The following is a 21,022-nucleotide window of genomic DNA, read 5'->3' as shown; positions in this document are numbered from 1 at the left end:
TAACCTGATACTTTGCTGAACTCTTCTATTAGTTTCAGTAGTTTTCTTGAGGATTCCTTAGGGTTTTCTGTGTATAAGATCATGTCATCTGCAAATAGAGATAATTTTACCTCCTCCTTGCCAATCTGAATGCCCTTTATTTCTTTGTCTAGCCTAATTGCTCTGGCTAGGACCTCCAGCACAATGTTGAATAAGAGCAGTGATAAAGGGCATCCTTGTCTGGTTCCTGTTCTCAAGGGAAATGCTTTCAGGCTCTCTCCATTTAGGATGATGTTGGCTTTGTATAAAGGCCCTTTATTATGTTGAGGAATTTTCCTTCTATTCCTATTCTCCTGAGAGTTTTTATCATGAATGGGTGTTGGACTTTGTCAAATGCCTTTTTTGAATCAATTGATAAGATCATGTGTTTTTTGTCTTATTTATATGGTAGATTGCATTAATTGTTTTTCTAGTATTGAACCAACCTTTTGGTATACATCCCACTTGGTCATGGTGGATTATTTTTTTGATGTGTCGTTGAATTCTATTGGCTAGAATTTTGTTGAGGATTTTCCATCTATGTTCATGAGGGATATAGGTCTGTAATTTTCTTTTTTTGTGGTGTCTTTACCTGGTTTTGGTATCAGGGATATGCTGGCTTCATAGAATGAGTTAGGTAGTATTCCATCCTTTTCTATGCTTTGAAATACCTTTAATTGTAATGGTGTTAACTCTTCTCAGAAAGTTTGGTAGAACTCTGCAGTGAAGCTGTCTGGACCAGGGCTTTTTTTTTGTTGTTGTTGGGAGTTTTTTGATTACTTTTTCAATTTCTTTTTTTGTTATGGGTCTATTTAGTTGTTCTACTTCTGTTTGTTTTAGTTTAGGTAGGCAGTGTGAAATGCAAACTTTTAAATGCTATGAGAATTGGAATTTACAGTTGGCTCAGCCCTTCTACTGTTTACAGGAAGAAAGTAGATACCAATATTTTCTTTCATGTTTTATCTTAAAGGAATGACCAGTTTTTTGTTTTTGTTTTTTTTGGCTGGGTTAGTAGAGTTAGTCCCAAAGAAAAAACAAACAGACTAAATGTAGATAAACATGTTTATCTGGCCCCCTGCACCAAATTTTAAGGATTGTTGTGCAACTAATAAAAATGAAGTTCTTTGTAGATAATTAGATAGCATTTTTGGCTACAGTATCACTCCCTGATTGTTCAAAAACTCATTCTAGTTTCAAGAAGTTTTCCATCCACTCATTCGACAAGTATTTACTGAGTATCTGCAGTGTGGTTTACAGCCTTGCACAAGACAGATAAGGTCCTTACTCTTAGGACGCTTACTTTCTCTTCGCCAGAGAACCCTGCTCTAGCTGTAATTTAATTGGTCATCCAGCCTTCAGAAGCTCTCAGCAACTCTTACATTCTCCCACCATAATAATACTAAGAAATTGTGAACATTAATTCAAGAGTAGCTTTCTTTTACTCTGTTGCTCAGGAATATCCCTTTACATCATTGGATTCATTCTACCTAATTTCCCATTTCTTGCTATACTGTCTGTTGTGGATTGAATTGCGTTCCCCCAAAATGTATGTCAACTTGGCTAGTCCATGTCCAGTAGTGTTATTGTCCACCATTTTGTTATCTAATGTGATTTTCCTATGTGTTGTAAATCTTACCTTTATGATGTTAATGAGGTGAGATTAGCAGCAGTGATGTTAATGAGGTGGAACTCTACAAGATTAGGTTGTGTCTTAAGTCAATCTCTTTCGAGATATAAAAGAGAGAAGCTAGCAGAGAGACATGGGGACCTCCTACCACCAAGAAAGCAGAGCTGGGAGCAGAGCATGTCCTTTGGACTTGGGGTCCCTATGCTGAGCTGCTCCTATACCAAATGAAGATTGATGACAAGTACCTTCCCCCAGAGCCAACAGAGAGAGAAAACCTTCCCCTGGTGCTGGGGCCCTGAATTTGGACTTCTAGCCTTCTAGACTGTGAAAATAAATTTCTGTTTTTTTAAAGCCATCCACTTGTGGCATTTCTGTTACGGCAGCACCAGATAACTAAGAATTTGGTACAAGGAGTAGGGTGCTGCTCTAACAAATACCTAAAATGTAGAAGCAGTTTTGAAACTGAATGAATAGAGGCTGGAAGAGTTTTAAAGTGCCTAAGAGTAAAAGCCTAGATTGCCTTGAAGAGACTGTTGGTGGAATTATGGACATCAAAGACAATTTTGATGAGGACTCAAAAGGAAGTAAGGAGAACTGTTTTGCTGGAGATGGTGCAGATGGCAAGAAGCAGAGGCAGAGAAACAGCAGCAACAGAACCAGGAGACAAGCATGTGACAGTGCTGGAGTCCACCCAAGGAGCAAGAGAACTGAGTGTCTTCTGGCCGAAGTTTACTGGTGGAGTGGGGTGCTTCCAGGCACTTATTGATGGAGCTAAGAGCTTTGGAACATTTGCCCAGCAGGGCAGACGTGGGCAGTGAGGCCAGAGGGGTTGAGAAGCCAAGGAACCAGGAAGTAGAAGCTGAAGAGACAAGGACACAGGAAGGAGGGGCTTCCTCAGTCTCAAAGAGTAAGGCCACAACCTCTGGGCTCTCAAAGGGTGGAGTTGTCATTCAGATGGACTAGGTGAGGGAGCAGAGTTGCCATTCCAGTGGGTGTGGAAGGCAGAGCTGAAGCCCAGGGCTGCAGGGCTTCCACTTAGAATCCAGAGAGTGTGGCTAACACCTCTAGTCCGGAGGGCAGGACCGTTGCCTAAATGGTCTCAGAGAACGGGATTATTTTCAACCTCGAGGGCTAATGTAATGTGTTCTTCTGGCTTCTTTGGTGCCTGTTATCTCTTCCTTCCCTCCAGTTTCTCCCATTTGTAATGGAAATGTCTAACTTGTGCCTGTTCCACCATTGTACTTTCAAAACAGATAACTTGTATTCTAGATTTCACAGATGAAGAGGAATTTTTGGATTTTGGACTTGAAGTTGAATTAAGACTTTTGCTATGATGGGGTGAATATGTTTTGCATGTGGCAAAGACATAAATTTTGGGGGGCCAAAGGGTGGAATGTTATGGATTGAATTGTGTCCCCCTAAAATGTGCATCAACTTGGCTAGGCCATGATTCCCAGTGTTGCGTGATTGTCCACCATTTTGTCAACTGATACGATTTTCATATATGCTGTAAATCCTACATCTATGAAGTTAGTAAGGAGGGATTAGCAGCAGTTATGTTAATGAGGCAGGACTCAATCTACAAGATTAGATTGTCTCTTAAGTCAGTCTCTTTTTTTTTAGTGTGCTTTAGATGAAGGTTTACGGAGCAGATTATTTTCTCATTAAACAATTAATATGTGTGTTGCTTTGTGACATGGTTGCCAACCCCATGAAGTGTCAACACTGTCCCCTTCTCAAACTTGGGTTCCCTATTACCAACTTTCCTGTCCCCTCCTGCCTTCTCGACCTTGCCCCTGGGTTGGTATGCCCATTTAGTCTCGTTTTGTTTTATGGGGCCGTCTAACCTTTGGATGAAGGGTGAACCCCAGGAGTGATTTCAGTACTGAGTTAAAAGGGTATGCAGGAGCCATACTCTTGAGGTTTCTCCAGTCTCTTTTGGACCAGTCAGCCTGGTCTTTTTTTGTGAGTTAGAATTTCATTCTATGTTTTTCTTCATCTCTGTCTGGGACTCTCTATTGTGATCCCTGTCAGAGCAGTTGGTGGTGGTAGCCAGGTACCATCTATTTGTGCTGGACTCAGTCTGGTGGAGGCTGTGGTAGTTGTGGTTCATTAGTCCTTTGGACTAATCTTTCCCTTGTGTCTTTGGTTTTCTTCATTCTCCCTTGCTCCAGACAGGATGGGACCAGTGGAGTATCTTAGATGGCTGCTCACAAGCTTTTAAGACCCCAGACGCTACTCACCAAATTAAGATGTAGAATGTTTTCTTTATAAACTATGCTATGCCTATTGAGCTAGATGTCCCCCAAGACCATGGTCCCCGGCCCTCAGCCCAGTAATTTGGTCACTCAGGGAGTTTGGATGTATCTGTGAAGCTTCTATGACCTTGCATTGGTCAAGTTGTGCTGACTTCCCCAGTATTGTGTACTGTCTTTCCCTTCACCAAAGTTACCGCTTACCTATTGTCTAGTTAGTGTTTTTCCTTTCCTACTCCTCCCCTCCCTTGTAACCACCAAAGATTGTTTCTTTCTGTGTAAACTTTTTCAGGAGTTTTTATAATAGTGGTCACATGCAGTATTTGTCCTTTTGTGATTGACTTATTTCACTCAGCATAATGCCCTCCAGGTTCATCCATGTTGTGAGATGTTTTGCAGATTCATTATTGTTCTTTATCATCACATAGAATTCCATTGTATGTTGTACCATAGTTTGTTTATCCATTCATCTGTTGCTGGGTACTTAGGTTGTTTCCATCTTTTCGCTATTGTGAATAATGCTGCATTGAACATGGTGGGCATATGTCTGTTGGTGTGACGGCTCTTATTTCTCTAGGATATATTCCTAGGAGTGGGATTGCTGGATTGTATGGTATTTCTATATCTAGATTTTTAAGGAAGTGCCATATCATTTTCCAAAGCGGTTGTACCATTTTATATTCCTACTGGCAGTGCATAAGAGTTCCAAGCTCCCCGCAGCCTCTCAAACATTTGTTATTTTCTGTTTTTTTGATTCATGTCAATAATGTCAGGGTGAGCTAGGTATCTCATTATAGTTTTGATTTGCATTTCTCTAATGGCTAGTGATCTCAAGCATTTCCTCATGTATTTGTTAGCTGCTTGAATGTCTTCTTTGGTAAAGTGTCTGTTCATATCCTTTGCCCATTTTTCAAATAGATTGTCTTTTTGTTGTAGAGGTGTTGGATTTTCCTATAGATTTTAGAGATTAGGCCTTTGTCAGATTTGTCATAGCCAAAATTTTTTTTTCCCAGTCTGTAGGTTCTCCTTTTGCTCTTTTGGTGAAGTCTTTTGATGAGCAAAAGTGTTTAATTTTTAGAAGATACTAGTTATGTAGTTTATCTTCTGGTGTTTGTGTATTGTTAGTTGTAGTTTCTATGCTATTTATGCCGTGTATTAGGGTCTCTGAAAACCCTGGTGGCGTGGTGGTTAAGAGCTATGGCAGCTCACCAAAAGGTTGGCAGTTTGAATCCACCAGACGCTCCTTGGAAACTCTATGGGGCAGTTCTACTCTGTTTTTTTTTGTTTGTTTTTTTTTTTAGGGTTGACTCTATTTTTTCTTCTATGATCATCATAGTTTTGGGTTTTACATTTAGGTCTTTGATCAACTTAGAATTAGTGTTTGTGTGTGGTGCGAAGTATGGGTCATGTTTCACTTCTTTACAGATGGAATCCTGTTTTGCCATCACTATTTGTTTAAAAAAAGCTGTCTTTTCCCCATTTAATTGACTTTGGACCTTTGTCAAAGATCAGGTGGCTAAAGGGATGTATTTACATCTGGGTTCCCTATTCTGTTCCATTGGTCAATATGTCTGTCATTGTACAAGTACCAGGCAGTAGCTCTGTGGTAGGTTCTGAGGTCTTTTGATGAGCGTAGTGTTTACTTTTAGAAGGCACCAGTTATCTACTTTGTCTTCTGGTGTTTGTGTTTTGTTAGTTATGGTTTCTATGCTATTTATGCCATGTATTAGGGCTTCTAGCGTTGATCCTAGTGTGAGTCCTCCTATTTTGTTCTTTTTCTTCAATATCTGGGGTCTCTTTCCTTTCTATATAAAGTTAATGATTAATTTTCCCATCTCGTTAAAGAATGCTGTTGGTATTTGGATCGGGATTGCATTGTATTTGTAGATCGCTTTGGGTAGAATTGACATTTTCACAATGTTGAGTTTACCTGTCCATGGGCATGGTATGTTTTTCCATTTGTGTACCTTTCATTTGGTTTCTTAGAATAGTGTTTTGTAGTTTTCTTTGTATAGGTCTTTTACACCCCTGGTTAGATTTATTCCTAAGCTTTTTTTTTTTTTTTAGGTGCTATATATTTTTATTATAAATGGTATTGTTTTCCAGACTTCATTGTTCTCTTTATTGGTGTATAGAAATCCAACTGATTTTTGTGTGTTTATCTTGTATCCTGTTACTTTGCTGAATATTTCCATTAGTTCCAGTAGTTTTTTTTGTGGGGTCCTTTGGGTTCTCTGTGTATTGCATTATATCATCCAGAAATATAGTTTCACTTCTTCCTTACCAATTTGGATGTCTTTATTTTATTTCAGTGTTAAATAGGAGTGGTGATGAAGGGCAGTCTTGTCTTGTTCCGGTTCCCAGGGGGAATGTTTTCAGCCTCTCTTCATTAAGAATGATGTTGGCTGTTGGCTTTGTATAAGCCATTGCCATCGAGTCGATTCCTACTCGTAGGACACTGTAAGACAAAGTAGAACAGCCCCATAGGGTTTCCAAGGAGTGCCTGGTGAATTTGAACTGCCGACTTTTGGTTAGCAGCCGTGGCTCTTAACCACTACGCCACCACAGTTTCTGTTGGTTTCGTATAGATGCCCTTTATTATGTTGAGGAATTTCCCTTGTATACCTATTTTATTGTGAGTTTTTATCAGGAATGGGTACTGGAATTTATCGAATGCCTTTTCTGTGTCGATTGAGATGATCATGTGATTCTTTTGTTTTATTTATGTAGTGGATTACATTATTGATTTTATAATATTGAAACCATCCTTGCATACCTAGTATGAATCCTGTGTGGTCGTGGTATACTATTTTTTGTGTGTGTGTGATGCTGAATTCTATTGGCTAGAATTTTGTTGAGAATTTTTGCAACTATATTCATGAGATTTGTCTGTAATTTTCTTTTTTTGTGATGTCTTTGCCTGGTTTTGGTATTGGGGTTATGCTGGCTTCATAGTATGAATTTGGTAGTATCCCTTCCTTTTCTGTATTCTGAAATAGTTTGAGTAGTACTGGTGCAAGCTCTTCTGTGAATGTTTGGTAGAACTCTCCAGTGAAGCCATCTGGGCCAGGGCTTTTGTTGTTGTTGTTTTAATTACCTTTTAAATCTCTGCTCAAACTATTATGGATCTGTTAAAATTTTCAACCTTAGTTTATGTTAGTTTAGGTGGGTAGTGTGTTTCTAGTAATTTGTTCATATCCTCTAGGTTTTCAAATTTGTTGGAGTATAGTTTTTCATAATACTTTGTTATGATTCTTTGTATTTCAGTTAGGTCTGTTGTATGTCCCCCATTTCATTTATTATTTGGATTGTTTGCATCCTCTCTTGTTTTCCTTTTGTCACTTTGACCAATGGTTTGTCGATTTTGTTGACCCTTTTGAAGAATCACTTTTTGGTGTTGTTAATTCTTTCTGTTATTTTTCTGTTCTCTGTTTCATTTATTTCTGCTCTGAACTTTCCTTCTAGAGGCTTTGGGCTTCTTTTGCTGTTCTCTTTTTACTTGTTTTTTTAAGTTGTATAGCTGATGTTTTGATTTTGTCCCTTTCTTCTTTTTTGATGTGTGTGTCTATTGCCATAAATTGACCTCTGAGCACTGCTTTTGCTGTGTCCCAGAGGTTTGGTATAAAGTATTTTCATTCTTGTTTGATTCTAGGAGTTTTTTAAATTCCACCTTTGATTTCTTCTATTACCGAGTGGTTTTTAAGCAAGGTGTTATTCAATTTCCATGCATTTGATTTTTTTCATGCTCTTCCTGTTATTAATTTCTAATTTTATTGCATTGTGATCAGAGAAGCTGCTTTGTATTGTCTTGGCATTTTGGATTTTGTTGAGGGTTGCTTTGTGGCCTAAGAAGTGTTCTATTCTGGAGAACATTCCATGTGCGTTGCAAAAGAATGTATATTTTGCTGCTATTTGGTGGAGTGTTCTGTATATGTCTATGAGGTCAAGTTGGCTGATTGTGACCTTTTGATCTCCTGTATCTTTGTTTAGTTTCTTTCTAGTTGTTCTATCCTTTACTGATAGTGATGTGTTGAAGTCTCCTATTATTATTGTGGAACTGTCAATTTCTCTTTTCAATACTGGTAGAGTTTGTTTTATGTATTTTGGAGCCCTGTCATTGGATGCATAGATATTTATTATGGTTATGGCCTCATGGTGAATCATCCTTTTAATCATTATATAATGTCCTTCCTTGTCATTTATGGTGGATTTTGTTTTAAAGTCTATTTTATCTCAATTAGTATTGCCACTCCTTCCCTTTTTTGGTTACTGTTTGTGTGGTATAATTTTTTTCCATCCTTTGATTTTTAATGTATTTATGTCTTTGTTTCTAAGGTGTGCTTCTTGTAGACAGCATATTGGTGGGTCCTGTTTCTTTATCCATTCGGTCACTCTCTTTCTCTTTATGCATGCATTTAAGCCATTTACGTTCAATGTGATTATGGATAGGTTTGAATTTATTGCTGTCATTTTGTAGTTTTTTTTTGTGTGTGTGTGTGTGGTGCTGATGTTTTCTTTTTTCCTTTTACTCTTCTATGCTGAATTCCTTTCGTTTGTGGACTTTTTTGTTTGTTTGTTTCTTACATTTTTGTTGATTTTGTGTTTACTGAGACTTCATGTTTTTCTTCTTTATTTTGATGAGTGAGTTTGTTAACTTTCTTTGTAGTCACATTGTAATTTACCCCATCTTTCTAAATTTAATCCAGTCTTTTATTACTTGATAATGCCTAGACTTCCCTTCCATCTGAGACTTCTCAACCTACACCATTTATTGTCCCTCTTATTGTTCTGACACTGTTGTTATTTACAGATTGACCTCTGATTCCCTGTTTTAAAATTTTTCTTCTTGTTTTGTCCTTGAGAGTTCGTTGTCTAGGTTGGTATCTGGCTGGTGCTGTCTTATGTGCTAGATTCAGGTTGTTGTCTAGTGTTGTTGGTTCTCTAAATGAAGGACTCTCTTAATAATTGTTTTAAGTTTGGTTTGATTTTTACATATTCCCTTAGTTTCTGTTTATCTGGAAATGTCCTAATTTCACCATCATATTTGACCAAGAGTTTTGCAGGATATATTTTTCTTGGTTGGAGTTTTTTTTCTGTCAAAGTTTTATATGTCATCCTATTGCCTTCTTACCTGCGTGGTTTCTGCCGAGTAATCAGAGCTTAGTTGTCTTATTTCCCTTTTGTATGTGACTTTTCTTTTTTCTCAAGCTGCTCTCAGGATTCTTTCTTTGTCTTTGGTTTCAGCGAGTGTGATTATGATATGTCTTGGTGATTTTCTTTGGGGGGCTATCCTGTATGGTGTTCATTGAGCTTCTTGGATCTTTTTATCTTTCACGATATTAGGGAAGTTTTCTGTCAGCAAATCTTTGATGATCCTCTCTATTTTTTCCATTTTATCCCCCTGTTCTAGAATTCCAATCTCACATAAAATTTTGTTTCTGGTTGTATCCCACATCATTCCCAGGGTTTCTTCATTCTTTTCTCTGATTTTTTCTCAAAGTAGTATCCAAGGATTTGTCTTCAATTTCACTGATTCTGCCTTCCATTGTTTCAAATTGGCCCCTAAAACTTTCTATTGCACTGTCCATTTCTGAAATCTTGTCATTTATCTTTTGAATTTCTAATTGCTGTTTTTGTGTGATTTCTAGTTGGTTATTTATTTTGACATTCTGTTCCTGTATTACTTTCCTGCAGTCTTCCATTGCTTTGTCTGTATTTTTCTTTATTTCATCTGTATTTTCCTTTATTTCATCTGTATTTTCCGTGATTTTGTCTATTTTTTCCTTATTTTTGTCTGCATTTTTCTTCATCTGTTGAAGAACCCTGAGTTAGAGTTTTGAATTCCCTATCAGATAGTTCCACTGCCTGTTCTTCTACCAGAAGGCCATCTGATATTTTATTCTGGTTGCTTTCTGGAGTCATCCTCTTGTGTTTTTTAATATGTTTTGAGATTGTCTGCCTTCTCTGGGACATTCAGGAATTATTTTCTTTGTTTACTGATTGTAGATTTGATTGTTTCATCCTGATTTTTTTGTTCTATTTGGTTATGTCTGGGCAGGTGGGCTGGTTGTGTTTTGTTGCTTGCTCACCTGTAGGCACAATACTTCTCGCCACATTGTCCATGTGGCCAGGGGAGGTCATTCAGCTATGGTGCAACAGGGTGGGTTCAGTGGGTGTGGAGGGATAGGGATGGGTGGTTTGTGGCACAAACTAGAGCTGACAGGGGAGAGGTTGGGGACCAGTGCGGTATGGGGTCCAGGGGACCATGTTGGTGCCTCTTGGGGGTGCACGGTGCAGATAGGCAGGAGAGAAAGGTGATGACATGATGTGCAAAGGTAAGTGGGTGGGTGAAAGAAGAGAGAGAAACAAAAGGAGAGGAAGGAAAAAAGAAAAAAGTAAATAAAATGGTGACGCAGTAGCATTCGTCAGTTGAGGGCAGCGCAGACCTGGCAAGGCCATGTGCCGGTGGATCTCTAGCCAAATGGGGTGGCTCAGCTTGTCAAGAAGGGGCATGGTAGGGGAGGGGGAGAAAGGAAGGGAAAGGGGAAATAGAGAGAAGAAAGCAATCAACAAAGAAACAAACAAAATAAATAATAATAATAACAACAATAAAAAAATATGGTGGTAGGGGAGCTGACCACTGGGAGAAGGCCGGAATTGTGGTTGCAAGTTGATGCCTCTCTCACCAGGTAGCATGACACGGCCAATCAGGAAGAGCCGGAGGCAGTGCAGGGCCTAGGTGGGAGGGAGAAGGAAAAGAAAGAAATGGAAATATAAACAAAAAGAAAAAAATGTGGTGCTGAGGAAGCCAGCCTGTGGGGGCGGCACAGGCCCGGGGAGGCTGTGTGCCAGAGACTCTTGAGCCGAGAGGTACAGCACAGCCTGCCATGAACGGGGGGTTGGCATATGGGGCTAGGTGAGTGGGAGAAGGGAAAGAAAGGAAGGGGGAGAGAGAGAAGAAACAGCAACAACAAAAAAAAGAAGAAAAATAAATAAATACAGTGGTGCTGATGGAGCCGGTTGGTGACGGTGGTGCAGGCCTGGGGAGGCTGTATGCAATGACTCTCCAGCTGAGTGGCGTAGCACAGCCCCTCAAGAAGCGGCGGGTGTGGTGCTTCTGTCTATAATGCCATGTTGGCTCTGCTTTAAGTCAATCTCATATGAAATACAAAAAAGTGAAGTGAGCAGAGTGACATGGGGACCTCCTACCACTGAGAAAGCAGAGCCAGGAGCAGAGCATATCCTTTGGACTGGAGATGCTCCTAGACCAAGTGAAGATTGATGGCAAGAACCTTGCCCCAGAGCCAACAGAAGGAGAAAGCCTTCCCCTGGAGCAGGCACCTTGAATTTGGACTTCTACCCTCCTAGACTGTGAGAGAACAAATTTCTGTTTGTTAAATCCATCCACTTGTGGTATTTCTATTATACCAGCACTAGATAACTAAGACCCTATCTCAGAGACATTTTCTGTTCTATAGAGATATTTTCTGTTTTTGTCACATTCCTCTATCTGAGAGATATGTTCAGTACAGATGTTTTCTAAACTGATGTGGAAATTACAGTAGAACTAGATGGATAATTACCATCTATGTCCAGAGACTCAGCCTGACATGGAATTCTTACCTCAGCAAAAGGTCAAGTGCCACATTTTTTGTACTTTACAAAAATTTCGTTTCAAATAGTGGCAGACTTGTGACCCAGATGGTTTATGTCTTCATTGTAACTTCAAATTTAATAGTGTTCATCTAAGGACATGGCTCAACAGGCTTCATGTACCCTGTTGGGTTCTGTGTCCATATGGCCAGAAAATAATCAGTCATAAAAAATTACAGTAGTTAGATTTCCTTCCTGAAAACTAATGGCAGCTGGAGTTGAAAATAGATTTTAAAAATTCCATAGCATAAGCATATGGGAAAAAATAGCTGGGACAGTGATGCCACCTCCATTTCTACTGCTTCCCCAAAGTAAAAAGAAGTAACTGCAGATATATATATATTCCCCCCACCCATTCACTGATTTTATTTCTTTATTTTATTATTATTATTTTTTATTGTACTCTAGATGAAAGTTCTTATCCTTGCCTCTGGGCTGGTGTACCCATTTAGTCTCATTTTGTTTTATGGGCATGTCTAATCTTTGGCTGAAGGGTGAACCTCAGGAGTGACTTCAGTACTGAGTTAAAAGGGTATGCAGGGGCAATACTCTTGAGGTTTCTCTAGTCTCTTTTGGACCAGTAAGTCTGGTCTTTTTTTGTGAGTTAGAATTTCATTCTATGTTTTTCTCCATCTCTGGCTGGGACTCTCTATTGTGATCCCTGTCAGAGCAGTCTGTGGTGGTAGCCAGGCACTATCTAGTTGTGCTAGATTCAGTCTGGTGGAGGCTGTGGTAGTTGTGGTTCATTAGTCCTTTGGACTAATCTTTTCCTTATGTCTTTTTCTTCATTCTCCCTTGCTCCAGACAGGGTGGGACCAAGATTTTTTTTATACAAATAAAAAGTACAGTTCTAGTAGAGTACTTAGAGAATATACAAGAGATGGGAAAGGGACTTGGAGCAGCTAAAGAGGAAAAAAAAAAAGGAACTAGGGATGGCTAGGGAGTAATAAATACCTTTGCTTCCAAGAGAATACCAAGTAGAGATACTAAAGAATTGTCAAGGGAGTTTATTTTTAAATGGTTAAAAAGGCTTAGAGTTGGGCCAAATGAATAAAGACGAGAGATGGGCTAAGAGTTTAATGTGGGAGTCAGTGGGCTTTTCGGACTGTCCAAAAAGTAGATGACTCACAGTCAGGGTCCCTGAATGACAACTTCATTGTTGTGAATGCTCAGTAACTTGCAGGACTTTAAATATGCTGATATCTCTCCTTCACAATGTTTTGAAATTCTCTCTCCATCTGGGTATTGTTGAAGTGTTACAACACGTAGACGTCCCAGCATAAATTTATAGTTCTGCTCACTGTGTAGGTAATGAGTCTTGTCATCTACCAAGCATCCTTTTAAGGATGTCAGAGAGGCCAGCAGCCTCTTCTTCACTGAACAAAAAACAAAAACAAAAACTTAAGCAGTACCTGTAAGTGCCACTGTTAGATTTCACACTTAAGCAGAGAAGGAGCAAAAGTGATAGAGAAAGAATGAAGGCAAAGGGACAAATGAGTGCCTGGTGTCAGCAAGATGTGATCAGAGGATAGACAGAGGGAGAAATTCACAAATGCTACGGGCTGCCTACCCCTCCTCAGTCAAACAAGGGAGTTAGTTCCTGCTTCTTGATTTCAGCTTTAGAAGAAAATCTTAAGAACAAACACTTCTTCTAAATGTAAGGTTCAGAAAACTGAATGTTGTTGTTATTAGGTGTCATCCAGTCGATTCTGACCCATAGCAGCCCCATGTACAACAGAAGGAAACACTGCTTGCTCCTGCGCTGTCCTCAGCCATTGTTGCTTGAGCCTATTGTTGCAGCCACCGTGTCAATCTGTCCTGTTGAGGGCCTTCCTCTTTTTCATTGACCCTCTACTTTTCTACTTTACCAAGCCTGATGTTCTTCTCCAGGGACTGATCCTTCCTGATAACATGTCCAAAGTATGTGAGATGTAGTCTCAGCTTCCTTGCTTCTAAGGAGTATTCTGGCTGTACTTTTTCCAAGACAGATTTTGTTCATTCTTTTGGCAGTCCATGGTATATTCAGTATTCTTTGCCAACACGGTAATTCAAAGGCATCAGTTCTTCTTTGGTCTTCCTTGTTCATTGTGCAGCTTTCGCATGCATATAAGCTGAATGAAAACAGCATGGCTTGGGTCAGGAGAACGTTACTCCCTAAAGTGACACCTTTGCTTTTTAACACTTTAAAAAGGTCTTTTGCAGTGAATTTGCCCAATGCAATGTGTTGGGTAATTTCCTGACTGCTGCTTCCATGGGCGATTGTGGATTGAAGTACAATGAAATCCACCTTAACAACTTCAATATTTTCTCCGTTTATCATGATGTTGTTTATTGGTCCAGTTGTGAGGATTTTTGTTTTCTTATGTTGAGGTGTAATCCATACTGAAGGCTGTGCTCTTTGATCTCCATCAGTAAGTGCTTCAAGTTCTTTTCACTTTCAGTAAGCAAGGTTGTGTCATCCACGTATTTCAGGTTGCTAATGAGTCTTCCTCCAATACTGATGCTGTGTTCTTCTTCATATAGTCCAGCTTCTCGAATTATTTGCTCAGCATACAGACTGACTATATATCGTGAAAGGATACAACCCTAAAGCATGCCTTTCCTGACTTTAAATCATGCAGTATCCCCTTGTTCTGTTTGAACGACTGCCCTTAGTCTATGTACAAGTTCCTCATGAGCACAATTAAGTGTTCTGGAATTCCCATTCTTTGCAATGTTATCCAAAATTTGTTATGATCCGTGCAGTCGAATGCCTTTGCATAGTCAATAAAACACAGGTAAACATCTGTCTGATATTCTCTGCTTTCAGCCAGGGTCCATCTGACATCAGCAGTCACATCTCTGGTTCCACGTCCTCTTCGGAATCCGGCTTGAATTTTTGGCAGTTCTCTGTCCATGTTCTGCTGCAGCTGCTTTTGAATTATCTTCAGCAAAGTTTTACTTGTGTGATGTTAATGATATTGTTTGATAATTTCCACATTTGCTTGGATCACCTTTCTCTGGAATGGGCATACATATGGATCTCTTCCAGTTGGTTGGCCAGATAGCTGTCTTCCAGTTTTCTTGGCACAAATAAGTGAGCACTTCCAGCTCTGCATCCATTTGTTGAAACATCTCAATTGGTACTCCATCAATTTTTGGAGCCTTGTTTTTCACTAGAGCATTCCGTGTTGCTTGGACCTCTTCCTTCAGTACCACCGGTTCCTGCTCATATACGACCTTCTAAAATGGTTGGCCAATTCTTGTTGGTATAGTGACTGTGTGTATTCCTTCCATCTTCTTTTGATGCTCCCTGTGTCATTTAATATTTTGCCCATAGAATCCACCAGTACTGCAACTCGAGGCTTGAATGTTTCCTTCAGTTCTTTCAGCTTGAGAAATACCGAGTGTGTTCTTCTCTTTTGGTTTTCTAACTCCAGGTCTTTATGTATATCATTATAATACTTTACTTTGTCTTCTCAAGCCACCCTTTGAAATCTTCTGTTCAGCTCTCTTACTTCATCATTTCTTCTGTTTACTTTAGCAACTCTATGTTCAAGAGCAAGTTTCAGAGTCTATCCTGACATCCATTTTGGTCTTTTCTTTCTTTCCTGTCTGTTTAATGACCTCTTGCTTTCTTCGTGTATGATATCCTTGATGTCATTCCACAACTCATCTGGTCTTCAGTCACTAGTGTTCGATGTATCAAGTCTATTCTTGAGATGTTCTCAAAATTCAGGTGGGATATACTCAGGGTTGTACTTTGGCTCTTGTGGACTTGTTCTAATTTTCTTCAGCTTCAACTTGAACTTGCATATGAGCAGTTGGTCCCTGGCCTTGTTCTGACTGATGATATTGAGGATTTCCATCATCTCTTTCCACAGACATAGTTCAGAAAACTGAGTAGGAGCTATCAATTTCTCCTACAGGGGGAAAGGAAAGATGCTAGGTGTATCAGTCAGGGTTCTGAATTATAGACACGAAAATCCACCTTTCCTACTTTCTCAAACAGAGGACTTTATTGGAGTAACTTGGGACTTACAACATTGAAGGAAGGCTGGTAGACCCTTTATGTGGAAGACAGTAGAACCCAAGATGATTAGGAAAGCCAAGAAGCAGAAAGACAACAACCTTCTTATCCTAGGCAGGTACCATTTGCTGATGCTGGACATCACCACTGTCTGCTCCAGACTCCAAGTCCTGAGAAAAGTATCTAATTGGCCAAGCCTAGGCCATCTCATTTCCTGACTGTCTGCAGATGAAGCATGGTCTGCCTTGGCTTTCTTAATGGGAAAGGTGTTGCACACACAATGGCGATTTCACCTGCCTAGCATGAGCCTAGATGCTGGGCTACCTCCAAAATGCTACATCCAGTACAGTCAGGTCAGGGAAAGGTGGCTATAAAGGATGCCAGAGGTACTGGCTACAGGTCAGCACAGGCTTGTGGCCTTAGGAGCAGCTATTGGGAGGCCAAGGCAATGTGACTTATTTTTTGCTAATGGACTGCTAATGGCAAGGAGGATTAGTAGTGAATGCCTACATCAGTTCTTTTAACCTATTTCTCCCTCTGTTTAGCCTCTGATCCCAGCTTGAGAGAAAAATTAAAGATGGTGAAGAGACTGGCTGGAGGGACAGGCTGAATTATTAAATTTCTGCCTAGGGCTAAGATTTTGACTTATGGATGTCTACTGTACACTCTTTTCCTTGAGGGGTATCATCTGGGAGAGCAGGTTCTCCTTAAAGGGAGTATGTCATCTTGTTTTTTAAAGCATGCTATTTTTTCTTCCAGAAAATCATAAACTTTAAAATCATGGTGAAGTTTGAACATGGATCTACTCCATTTATTTATTTTTCTGGATTCGTGGGCACAAACTTGATTCAGGTGAAATGTAGGAGGTAAAACTTAAGCCCAATAAATAAAGTAATAGGAAGCTCTACGATGAAGTTCAAGATGGGCCACGGGTCAAAAGGTGAAAAGGTTAAAAGGCAATGAAGCTGAGAATAAGGCTTCTTGAGTCTTTTTTTTTTTTTAAGATATAACTGACATATAATTCATCTACCATACAATTCACCCATTTAAAATGTACAATTGAATGGTTTTTAGTATATTCATAGTTGTGCAACCATCACCACAATCAACATTTGAACATTTTCGTCGTGCCAGAAAGAAATCCTGTTCCTCTTTGCAGTCATTCCCGTTTCCTCCCAACTCTTCCCTTGCTCACTCTAGGGAACTACTAACCTACTTTCTGTCTCTATAGATTTACCTGTTGTGGGCATTTCATATAAATGGAATCATACAATATGTAGCCTTTTGTGTCTGGCCTATTTCACTTAGCCTATTGTTTTCAAGTGATTCATGCATGTTGTAGCATATATCAGAACGTGATTTCTTTTTGTGGCCAAGTAATATTTCATTATATGGATATGCCATACTTTGTTTTATCCATTCTTCAGTTGATGGATATACGGGTTGTTTCTACTTTTTGAATATAGTGAACAATGCTGCTATGGATATTCATGAACAATTTTTGGTATGGACATGTATTTTCAGTTCTCTTGGGTATAAACCTAGGAGTAGAATTGCTGGGTCACATGGTTAACTCTATGTTTAACATTCCCAGAAACTACCAGACTGTTTCCCATAGTGGCTGCACCATTTTACATTTCCACCAGCAGTGTATGAGGGTTCTGATTTCTCTACATCCTTGCCAACAGTTGTTACTGTTTGTCCTTTTGGCTTGGGTGTGAAGTGGTATCTTCTTGTGGTTTTGATATGTGTTTTTCTGATGGTTAATGATGTTGAGCATTTTTTCATGTGCTTATTGTCCATTAGTATATCTTCTTTGGTGAAATGTCTGTTCAGATACTTTTAAAAGGTGTGATTTGTCTTTATTATTGAGTTGTGAGAGCTGTTTATATGTTCTAGGTACAAGTACTTCATTAGATATGTGACTTGCAAATATTTTCTCCCATTGTGTGGATTGTCTTCACTTTCTTGTGCCCACTGAAGCACAAAAGGTTTTAATTTTTATGAAGTCCAGTTTGTCTATTTTTTTCCTTTGTCACTTGTACTTTTGATGTCATATCTAAAGGCTTTGCCTAAACCAAGGTCATGAAGATTTACTCCTTTATTGTCTTCTAAGAGTTTTATAGCTTTAGCTTTTACATTTAAGTCTATGACTCATTTTGATTTAATTTTTGTGTATGGTGTGAGGACAAGTTAACTCTTTTAAAGCAGGAATAACTGATGTTTGGTGGCAGAAGATAAAGAATGAATAATGCAGTTTTTTTTTTTTTTTCTCAGTTTGAACAACATTTTCTGGAGGGTCACCCTCAACTTCTGAGTTCTTTCTATGTTCCTTCAAATGTTTTTGGTTACTGGGTGTTAAAGTTAAAATAGCTTTCAATAGATTCTGATTCATTGCTTGCATATAAATGCAAAAGAAATTGTTTAGACTGATAATTTAGAGTGATAAGTCCTACACAACCATTGTGAACTATTTTATTGTTATATTTCATACTGGAAAAAATAATCTGTACTGTCTAGAGTTGCATTTCAGGAATGAACAAACAATTTTGTGTAACAATTATTATAACAATATTGACAGAAGAACTAATTCATTGCTGTTACTATTTGTTCTCTGAGTCCTAGTCTATTAAATTTGGAGTCAATAAAGTAATGAACATGCTGAGGGAAATTTCTAGGGGAAAAAATATCTTTGCCCTTGCAGGCCTATCTAGTTCTGACACCACTGAAGACACAGACCTGGTCCAAGGTTTGTCCATTACAGAGAGCCTCTCCAATCCTGAGCTGGTTTCTAAGTTCTGTAGGAAGTTTGAATTTTAGCTGAATATGACTCAATGATTTGTTCCTGCTCTTGTTTTGAGCCGTATCTGGTTATGCCCTTCAAAGAGGATTTCCACTCTTGATTTCCTCTTTTGGTCAGTTATATCAGATGGCCCAGGCAACCAAGCTTGAATTCTCAGTTATCTTACCAAATGGGCCAGCAGAGTTTGTTAATTCTTCCTTCCTAACAATGTTTTCATCAGTTCTCACAGCACCCTCCCTGATCCACATCGGTCCTCCTGACTCAGTTGTAAGCTCCCAGAAGTCAGGAATATTCCTGTCCTTTTTTGTAGTCCTAAAGCATAACAGAGAGAAAGCATTCAATAAATCTTTGTTGATTATTTTTACTTCATCTTATATGTATAAATGGATTTACCCTTCCCTCTCAGGGTAGCCGTTACAGTGTAATGATAATATGTGAAAAAGAAGGTAGCCTCGCTCCAAGGGTGCCAGCCTTGCAGGTGTGGGTTTGACTGGTCTAGTGCTACTTTGGATGAACACTTCTCCACAGTAGATAAGAGGCCAGATGAGCTAGAGAATTATCTCACCAGGGTTCAATGATTGATTTTAGTGTGGGTATTTCTGAAGGATGTAGAGGTCCACAATCTGGAATTCCTTCTCATCTGAAATCAGTAATCTGTAACTTTAGTATTCCACTCTTTGATCCTAACCTCTGTTCTAGTCTTTCAGCTTTCTTAGGCCCTTAGGCTCACTTCCACCACACTCGTTCATTGACCTTCAGTCCCTTGAGTTTTTTTTTTTTTTTCCAATCTCACTTTTTCTCTTGGCCTCACTTTATTCTCCACCCTGTTTGGATCCCATACTTAATCTCATGAACTACCCTTTTATCAACATATTTAGATTCTTCTTTAGTGCAAGCCTTCCCATTTCTAACTTCATCTAATGCTGTCCAGCAGTAGTGGCTCTCCAGTGTTTCCATCTCCTGAAATGTACTCCATGTCCTGCCAGCAGAGCTGCCATGTATGTGCCTGGCCAGGGAGACTCTGGGGACTGAAATCTAGCCTTGTATCTGCTCATAAAGCCATGCACACTGGGTTGAAGGGCTGTATCTGCCCGGAGAGTGAACCTTTTTCTAATTGGCCCAAAGACACCCTATGGGGTTCCAGAGGACCTGGCTGCCAAAATGACCTTCTAAAACATCTGACCATTTTATTCCTCTGCGTGATACTCCTCAGTGTATTCTATAAATGAAAGTCCATGGAATACAAACCCTCTCTGACCTAGCCCAACCTATCTCATCAGCCTTTTGCTTAGAGTGATCATATGACTTACTGTTCAGACTGAGACACTTTTGAACAAGAAAGGTGGTCTATTAATGATTTTCCTGGGACAATAAACTGTGACTGTCTGGAACTTACTTATAACCCATGATTGCATACCTTGTATTATTATGTTGTTGTTGTTGTTTGCCATTGAGTTGATCCTGACTTATAGTGACCCCACATGACAGAATAGGACTGCCCCATGGGTTTTTGTTCTTTTGCTAATTCAACTTTTTACAACTATACAACATCAAAGGGTTTTATTATGCTGTAGTAGGACCAAACTGCTTGTAGTTTTTCATGTATACATGTTATTTCCAAATCAAGAGGTTTCAGTAGAATTATTTTGATCACACTGTTGTGCATCTGGGCATCCTGTGGTGCCTCAAATTTTTAAGCACCTGGCTACTAACCAAAAGGTTGGTTGGTCAATTCCACACAGAGGTGATTCAGAAGAAAGACCTGGCTATCTGCTTCCAAAAGATTATAGCCACTGAAGAGCCTATGGAGCCCAGTTCTACTCTGAAACATATGGGGTTGCCATGAGTCAGGATTCACTCAATGACAACTGGTTTGGCTTTGTTATTATTGTGAATCTGAGGATATTTTGACGCTTTTCTCTGACTAAACATTAAAAGATGAAATCAGAGCATCCTCAAAGTCAAAATGTCAAGATCAAATGGCCACAGCCTAAACAGTGAGATTGAAACATCTAACTCTATATTATTCTATGCTTCTTGTTACTCGATCATAGTATTTTCTACCCTTAAACATCTATTCCTCATCTCATTTTTATGCCTTTCCCTGACTTATTTTTACTTATTGTTCGAGACATCTCAGGAACCATTCTGTTCAAATTATCTTTCCCTGACTGGCTGGGCACAGGGCCCAGCATCCTGTTCCAACCCAACCCAACCCATTGCCGTCAAGTCAATTTCGACTCATAGCGACCCTATAGGACAGAGTAGAACTGCCCCATAGAGTTTCCAAGGAGTGCCTGGCAGATTTGAACTGCTGACCCTTTGGTTAGCAGCCGTGGCACTCAACCACTCTGCCACCAGGGCTTACCTGTTCCCACAGCACCTTGTATATACCTTTATTATTGTACCTGAAAAATGTGCCAAAGTCATCTGTTCAGGTTTGCCTTGCTCACAAGAATATAAGATTCTCAAGTCTGGAATGCTGTCTTGTTAAGCTTTGTATCCTCAGTGCCTAGTACAGTGCTTGACAAATAATAGAATCTTCGTAAATATTTGTTGAAATAAGGTAATTGGAACTCCTTATTGTAATACAAAGTTATACGTGCTTGCCTTATAGCTTAGTGAAGATTTATACATGAAGTTCTTAGTGAAGATTT

Source organism: Elephas maximus, chromosome 13, assembly GCF_024166365.1.
Source record: "Elephas maximus indicus isolate mEleMax1 chromosome 13, mEleMax1 primary haplotype, whole genome shotgun sequence".
Classification (NCBI taxonomy): Eukaryota; Metazoa; Chordata; class Mammalia; order Proboscidea; family Elephantidae; genus Elephas; species Elephas maximus.
Note: the sequence above shows the minus strand (reverse complement) of the source record.